Source organism: Lipotes vexillifer, unplaced genomic scaffold (assembly GCF_000442215.2).
Source record: "Lipotes vexillifer unplaced genomic scaffold, Lipotes_vexillifer_v1.1 scaffold1337, whole genome shotgun sequence".
NCBI lineage: Eukaryota > Metazoa > Chordata > Mammalia > Artiodactyla > Lipotidae > Lipotes > Lipotes vexillifer.
The window spans coordinates 351,652-359,927 of record NW_006783488.1 but is presented as its reverse complement, the minus strand read 5'-3'; the positions used below and the strand labels follow the sequence as shown (position 1 = coordinate 359,927).

The 8,276-nt window shown below is 36.0% G+C and overlaps 1 pseudogene; it reads left to right on the top strand.

Moving 5' to 3' along the window:
- The first annotated feature begins 6,441 nt into the window (after positions 1 to 6,441).
- Positions 6,442 to 7,772, top strand: LOC103083864 (tubulin beta-7 chain-like; annotated as a pseudogene).
- The last annotated feature ends 504 nt before the right edge of the window (positions 7,773 to 8,276 follow it).

Genomic DNA, 8,276 nt, shown 5'->3' with positions numbered 1-8,276 from the left:
TCTTTTGTTAATGTGGTGTATCACACTGACTGCTTTGCAAATATTGAAACTTCCTTGTGTCTCTGGAATAAATCCAACTTGATCATGGTGTATGATCCTTTATATATATTGTTGGATTCAGTTGGCTAATGTTTTGTTGAGAAATTTTTCATCTATATTAATCCAAGATATTGGTCTGTCATTTTTTTTGTAATCTCATTGTCTGGTTTTGATATCAGTGTAATCATGGCTTCATAGAATGAAATTGGGTGTGTTCTGTCCTCAACTTTTTGGAATAGTTTGTGAAGGATAAGAATTAACTTTTCTTTATATGTTCTATAAAATTCCCCTGTGAAGCTGTCTTGGACTTGGCCTTTTGTTTGTTGGATTTTTTTTTTTTATTACAAATTCAATTGCACTACTAGTAATATGTCTGTTCAAATTGTCTATTTCTTCTTAGTTCTGTCTTGGCAAGTTATATGTTTCTAGAAATTTGTCCATTTATTTTAGCTTTTCCAGTTTGTTGTCATATACCTATTTGAGGTGTTCTCTTATGCTTATTTTGTAGCTCTGTGGAATGTTGATGTATATTTCCCCTCTTTCATTTCATATTTTGTTTATTTGGGTCCTCACTATTTTCTTCTTAGTGAGCCTGGCTAAAACTTTATCAATTTTGTTTATCTTAAAAAAACTCATTTTTTCATGGATCTTTTCTATTGCTTTTTCTTTTTATTCCCTATTTTATTTATTTCCTCTCTAATATTTTATTTCCTTCCTTCTGCTTACTTTTGGCTTTTTTTTTTCTAATTACTTTAGGAGGTAGGTTAGGTTGTTTTTGAGTCTTTTTGTTTGTTTGTTTCTAGAGGAAGTCCTGTATAAACTTGGTATAAACTTCTCTCTTAGAACTAGTTTTGCTGCATCCCATAGGTTTTGGAGATTTGTGTTTCCATTTTCATTTGTCTTCAGGTATTTTCTGATTTCTTTTTTGATTTCTTCATTAAGCCATTTGTTTTTTAGTAGCATGTTGTTTATTCACCAACTGTTTTTTCTTTTCCATTTTTCTTCCTGTGATTGATTCTAGTTTCATAACATTGTGATCTGAAAAAATATACTTGATAATTTCTATCCTCTTAAATTTGTTGAGTCTTGTTTTGTGGTATGGCATATGATCTACCTTAGAGAACATTCATGTGCACTTGAAAAGAATATGTATCCTGATGTTTTGTGATGTAAAGTCTTATGGATTTCTGTTAAGTCCAAATGGTCTATTGTGTCATAAGACTGGTATTACCTTATTGATTTTCTGTCTGGATGAACTGTCTATTATTGTAAGTGGGTTGTTAAAATCTCCTACTGTTATTATTTTATTGCTAATTTCTCCCTTTATGACTGTTAGTATTTGCTTTATATATTTAGGTGCTCCTGTATTGGGTCCATATATGTTAATGGATGTAATATCCTTTGCTTGTATTGATTCCTTTACCATTATATAATGCCTTTCCTTGTCTTTGGTTAGGGCCCTTGTTTTGAAGGCATTCTGCCTGATATGAGTATTGTTACTTCAGCTTTCTTGTTGTTTCCTTTTGCATGAAATACATTTTTCCATCCCCTAATTTGCAGTTTGTGTGTGTCTTTAGCTCTAAAATTAGTCTCTTGTAGGTTCCATATAGATGGGTCTTATTTTATTTTATTTATTTTTAAATCCAGTCAGCCACCCTATATCTTTTGATTGGAGCATTTAGTCCATTGACATTTAAAGTAGTTATTGATAGATATGTGCTTATTGCCATTTTATTACTTGTTTTCTGGATTTTTTTTTTAGTTCTATGCTCTTTTTTCTTCTTTTTGTTTCTTCCCTTTTTGTTTGATGATTTTCTTTAGTATTATGCTTGTGTTCTTTTCAGTTTTTGTGTATCTGTTGTAGGTTTTAAATTTGTGGTTACCATGGGGTTCATATATATTTACCTATAACTATGTATACTTGTTTTAAACTGGTAGATATTTAAATTCAAACATACTCTAAAAGATGAACATTTTTATCCTCCTTCCCCATGTTTTGCCTTTTTGGTGTCATATTTCACATATTTATGTTTATCTCTTAACTGTTTATTGTAGTTATAGTTGTTTTTACAGTTTTGGTTTGCTTTTTTTGTCTTTTAATCTTTGTACTGGCTTATTTAAGTGCTTGACCCTTAGTCCTTATATATATTTGCCTTTCCTAGTGAGATTTTTCTCTTTCCTATAGATTTTTACTTATTTTTCACTTAGAGAAAACACTTTAAAACTTATTTTAGGGTAGGTATAGTGGTGATAAATTCTTTTACTTTGTGCTTGCCTGAAGAGTTCTTTATCTTTCCTTCTATTCTAAACTATATATATATATATATTTATTTATTTATGGAAAGGCATTTTATTTTAAATATAGCAATGTGTACAGGTCAATCCCAAACTCCCAATCTATCCCTCCTCTCCTCCCTTCCCCACCACCGACGGTAACCATAAGTCTGTTATTCAAGTCTGTGAGTTTTGTAAATAAGTTCATTTGTATCATTTTTTTTTTTTAATATTCCACATGTAAGCAATATCATGTGATATTTCACTTTCTCTGTCTGACTTACTTCACTTAGACTGATAATCTCCAGGTCCATCCATATTGCTGCAAATGACATTATTTCATTCTTTTTAGTAGCTGAGTAATATTCCCTTGAATAGATGTACCACATTCTGGTATTCATTCATCTGTTGATTGCTTCCATGTCTTGGCTCTTGTAAAGAGTGCAGCAATGAACATTGAGATGTATGTATACTTTCAAACCATGTTTGATATGGTAATGATACTTTGCTGGGTATCCCGGGGTTCAGATTTTCCTTTTTAGCAGTTTGAATATATCATTCCACTCCTTCTGGCCTGCAAAATTTCTGCAGAAAAAATCAGCTGATAACTTTATGGGGGTTCCTTTGTATAGGATTATTTGCTTTTCTCTTGCTGCCTTTAGAATTCTCTTTTTAACTTTGTGCTATTTTAATTATGATATGTCTTTGCGTGGGTTGTTTAGGTTCTTCTTCTTTGGGGACCCTCTGTGCTTCCTGTATCTGTTTCTTCCATCATATTTGGGAAATTTTCAGCCATAATTTCTTCAAATACATTTTTGATCCCCTTCTCTTTCTCTTCTCCTTCTGGGACTCCTATAATGCAAATGTTGGTATGCTTCATGTTATTCCAGAAATGTCTTCATTTTTTAAATTTTTTTTTCCTTTTTGCTGTTCTAATTGGGTGATTTCCTTTACTCTGTTTTCCAGAGCACTTCTGTTTATCACCTAGTCTGCTATTAATGCCTTCTAGTATGTTTTTCATTTCAACTATTGTATTTTTTAGTTCTGACTGGTTCATTTTTATGCTTTCTATTTCATTTTTAAAATCCTCACTGTTTTCACCTGCTTTTTTCTCTAATTCATTTAACATTCTTATTAGCATGCTTTGAATTCTTTATGTAGTCTATTGCTTATTTGTTTCATTATTTATTTTTTCAGGTCTTTTAGTTGAGACCAGTTCCTTTGCCATTTCATTTTGCTTAACTTTCTCTGCCCCTATGAATTTAGGTGAAATTATTGTCTATTAAGTCTTGAAGCAAGCACTGTTCTTATGTGGCAACATCCTGCCTTTGGTGGGAGAGCTGGATTTGACATGGATACAAGTCACATCCTTCCTCAGTGTGTGCTGGCAGCTATTACTTGGTAGGGAGTGGGGCTGGAGATGAAGGAGCTAGAGCTGGAGCCAGGTGTAAGGTGGATTTCCCCTCTGTTCCGTGGCCATCACCACCCTATTGGTGGCAAGGTCTGATTCCAAGTTGCTGGAGCAGAAGACATGAGGGTCAGGCTTGAGCTGGCTTTGTTCCCTTGAAGTGCTTTTTTTATTTTCCCCTCTCCCAGTACAAGACACTTACCCCAGTGAGAAGGAGTGCTGATGCGAGTGAGATCTATGTGGACTGTCAGCTCATGTTGGCTGCACACAGAGTTTGGAGCTGTCTTTGATGCACCAGTGAGCTGGCTGTGCAGCTGTCACCTATTGTTCCCCTTGCTCTGCTCAGACACAGCCTTAGGTCCCCTTTGTCTCTCACTGTCATTTACTCCCCCAGGATAAAACTGAGAGTTCTATAACAACAGCAATAGCATTTTCACATAATTCCAATAGAATAATATTTTTGAAATATTCAAAGACTTGCTGTGTACTTTAAAAAAGTGTCAAGATCAAAATCCCATTACAGCAAAATGGTATACTAAACAGAACACAACTAATAAATGATTTGAAATAAGATTTAAAGGCCTTGAAATTTATGATAGCAAAGAACAATGGATAAATTTAATTTATTCATAGAGGGAAACAAAAATAATTCCGCTTAAAAACAAATAAAACTTAAGGAATTTTTTAAGAGGTAATTAAATTTTCTAGGCATGTGATTAAAATAGGCTGGAAAATACTTTTTAACCTTTGGAAAAATAGAAGAAGAAAGGGATGGTTTGTAAGGATTTGTTGTATGTATTAATTTTTCCTTTTAATCACTAGAAATCAATAAACAGTTTTATTTCTGATTTGGAGTTGTTGAGATATCTAGGAAAATAATAAACTTATTTGGAGTTAAAAACACTATGAATAAAAACAAGATATGTAGGATACAAGTTGACAAAGAAAATGTAACTTCCTAAAAAGTAAAATAAAAAAAAAATAAAAAAATATAAAGCAAGGAACCATAAAACAACATTACCAGCAGAAGCAACAATATTTAAAAAATTTAAAACCACTTAGAATTAATACCAATTTAAATTTTTACATAATAATATGTATTTAAAGAATATTTTTCTCATATGGGTAATATAAGACCAAGTAGGGCTTCCCTGGTGGCGCAGTGGTTGAGAGTCCGCCTGCCAATGCAGGGGACACGGGTTCGTGCCCCAGTCCGGGAAGATCCCACATGACACGGAGCAACTGGGCCCGTGAGCCACAATTACTGAGCCTGCGCGTCTGGAGCCTGTGCTCCGCAATAAGAGAGGGAGTGATAATGAGAGGCCCACGCACCGCGATGAAGAGTGGCCTCCGCTTGCCACAACTAGAGAAAGCCCTCGCACAGAAACGAAGACCCAACACAGCCATAAATAAATTAATTAATTAAATTTAAAAAAAAAAAAACAAAAAAAAAGACCAAGTAAAAGTCAAATCTATTTGATGTACACAAGAGCAATGACTAAAACAAAGAAAAAATTAAAAATTGTCAAATGTAGAACAGGATAAGTTTTAATTGGTCATCATATTAATATCTGAGATATTTGAATTAAAATGTAAAAAACACTTTTTTCACAGAAAATAATATCATTATTTAAAATGTGCAATTACAAAAACTTTTAATTTCCTTGAAATTTGTATAAGGAAAATAAACACAGACATATACACATCACATATACATACAGTAAAAAAAGTATAGGGATTACAAAGATAACAGAAGAAACATTTTATGTTTGTTAATGTATTTTAACCTATTCCTTCTAGCCTTTGGCATATCAAAGAGATAAAATAAACAATACTTAATAAAATTTCAATATATATTAATTTTAGTATTGTTTTGTACTAAAATCTACACCTTGTAGAGAATAAATCATGCATGTAAGCTTCCATGAAACTTTTTACAAAGCCTAACTATATTTTACGCCTAGAAATAACATTAAGGAATTCCAAAAAATATTATATTAAAGAAATTAATTGAGAAATTAAAGTATAAATGACTTAAAAAAGCAAAAAAATAAACCCAATATTCACCTAAATTGTATGGGTATTACAATATGCACTCTTATATGAACCCAATTTAAGGGTCTAGTAAAATTTATGATTAATATATATTTGAGAAGTAAAGATAATGAGAAACATATCTATGAAAAAAATGGTATGTAGTCAAGATATAACAATGGACAATTTCAAAATTGTGTTACTACAAAGAAATTTTTGTTACAAATAAAGACAAAATAATAGAAAATAAATATATTGAAAGGTTAAATAGCACTATAATGATTGCAAATAAAATATTATAGCAAGTTATAATATTTCTACTATCTCTTTCAAATATTAAATATATATGGTGACATCAATAGCAAGAATTTTTAAAGATAGGAACTTTTATAGACACTATTTCAAAATATATAACGCATTTTAAACTGTGAAAATAATTTCAATAATAAAATATATTTCTAGGAAATGGAATTATATTTCTTATAGGTAGTAAATTGTGGTATTAGAAAGAAGAATCCTCTCTCAGAACCTTCCTTATGCCGCATTGGTATCTTGCTTCTCCAACCTCCGGGGCCCATTCAATCCTTCCAGCCTGTGACCAGTGGCAGAGAAAAACTAATTACATATCATTTTCTTGCCCCATACACACCTTGAGGCAAACAAAACAAATAGAATAAATTTTAACAATGAGGGAAATTGTGCACATCCTGGCCCGTCAGTGTGGCAACCTAACTGGTGCCAAGTTCTGGGAGGTGATAAGTGATGAACATGGCATAGACCCCACCGACACCTATCGTGGGGATAGAGACCTGCAGTTGGACCGCACCTCCATGAACTACAATGAAGCCACAGGTGACAAATATGTTCCTCGTGCCATCTTGGTGGGTCTAGAACCTGGGACCATGGACTCTGTTTGCTTAGGTCCTTTTGATCAGATCTTCAGAGCAGACAACTTTGTTTTTGGTCAGTCTGGGGCAGGCAACAATTGGGCTAAGGACCACTACACAGAGGGGGCCGAGCTGGTTAACTCAGTCGTGGATGTGGTTCTGAAGGAGGCAGAGAGCTGCAATTGCCTGTAGGGTTTCCAGCTGACCCACTCACTGGGTAGGGGCACAGACTCTGGAATGGGCACCTTGCTCATCAGCAAGACACGTGAAGAGTATCCCAATGGCATCATGAAATCTTCAGTGTGGTGCCCTCACCCAAAATATCCGACACTGTAGCTGAGCCCTATAATGCCACCCTCACTGTCCATCAACTGGTGGAGAACACTGATGAGACCTACTGCATCCACAGCCAGACCCTTTACAACATCTGCTTCCACACCCTCAAGCTGACCATGCCAACCTAAGGGGACATGAACCACCTCACCCTGACCACCAAGAGTGGTGTCACTACCTGCCTCCACTTCCTTAGCCAGCTCATTGCTGACCTCTGCAAGCTGGCGGTCAACGTGGTGTCCTTCCCATGTCTTCACTTCTTCATGCCTGATTTTTCCCCTCTAACCAGAGGTGGAAGCCAGCAGTATCAGACACTCACTGTGCCAGAGCTCACCCAGCAGATCTTCTATGCCAAGAACACAATGGCTTCCTGTGACCCCCCACCATGGCTGGTACCTCACCTTGGCTCCTGTCTTCCGTGGGTGAATGTCCATGAAGGAGGTGGATGAGAAGAAGCTCAACGTGCAGAACAAAAGCAGCAGTTACTTCCTGGAATCGATCCCCAGCAACGTCAAGACAGCTGTCTGCAACATCCCACTCTGGGGTCTCAAGATTGCAGTCACCTTCATTGGCAAGAGCACGGCCATACAGGAGTTGTTCAAGCTCACCTGAGTGCAGTTCTCTGCCATGTTCTGCTGGAATGCCTTCCTCCACTGTACACAGGCGAGGGCAGGGATGAGATGGATTTCACCAAGGCTGAGAGCAACATGAACGACCTCATCTCTGAATACCACCAGTAGCAAGATGCCACAGCAGAAGAAGAGATTTTCGGTGAGGAGGCTGAAGAGGAGGCCTAAGGCCAAACCCCATCATCTAAGGCTTCTCAGTCCCTTCAGTCTTCTTCCTCAATCATCCCTTTCCTCTCCCTCAGAATTTGCATTTTCTGACTCTTTTTTTTTTTTTTTTCTTTTTTTGGGAGGTGGGTAGAGGTTCTAGAACAGTGCCTGGCACATAATAGGCACTCAATAACTATTTGTTGTTTGTTGAATGTCTCCTCTCTCTTTCCACTTCTAGCAGAACCATTTCTCCCATTCTGGGTAACCCTGTATTTCCTTCTGGTGCCCATTCCTTCCATCTGTCCAGTTAACATTTCCCACTTCGTTTTCAATATAACTCATCAAGAAGCTGGGTCTCATCAAACCTCATTTAGAACCATGGGCTGACAACCCAGTTAGATGACCACCATCCTAGGCCTGTGTGGTAGCCCAGGGGAAAGGAGACCAAGCAGCAGGAAGTCCCTACAAGGACGAGGTGGGGTTTTGAAGAAGGGCATCCAAGTTATTGAAGTCCTAGTTTCCAGA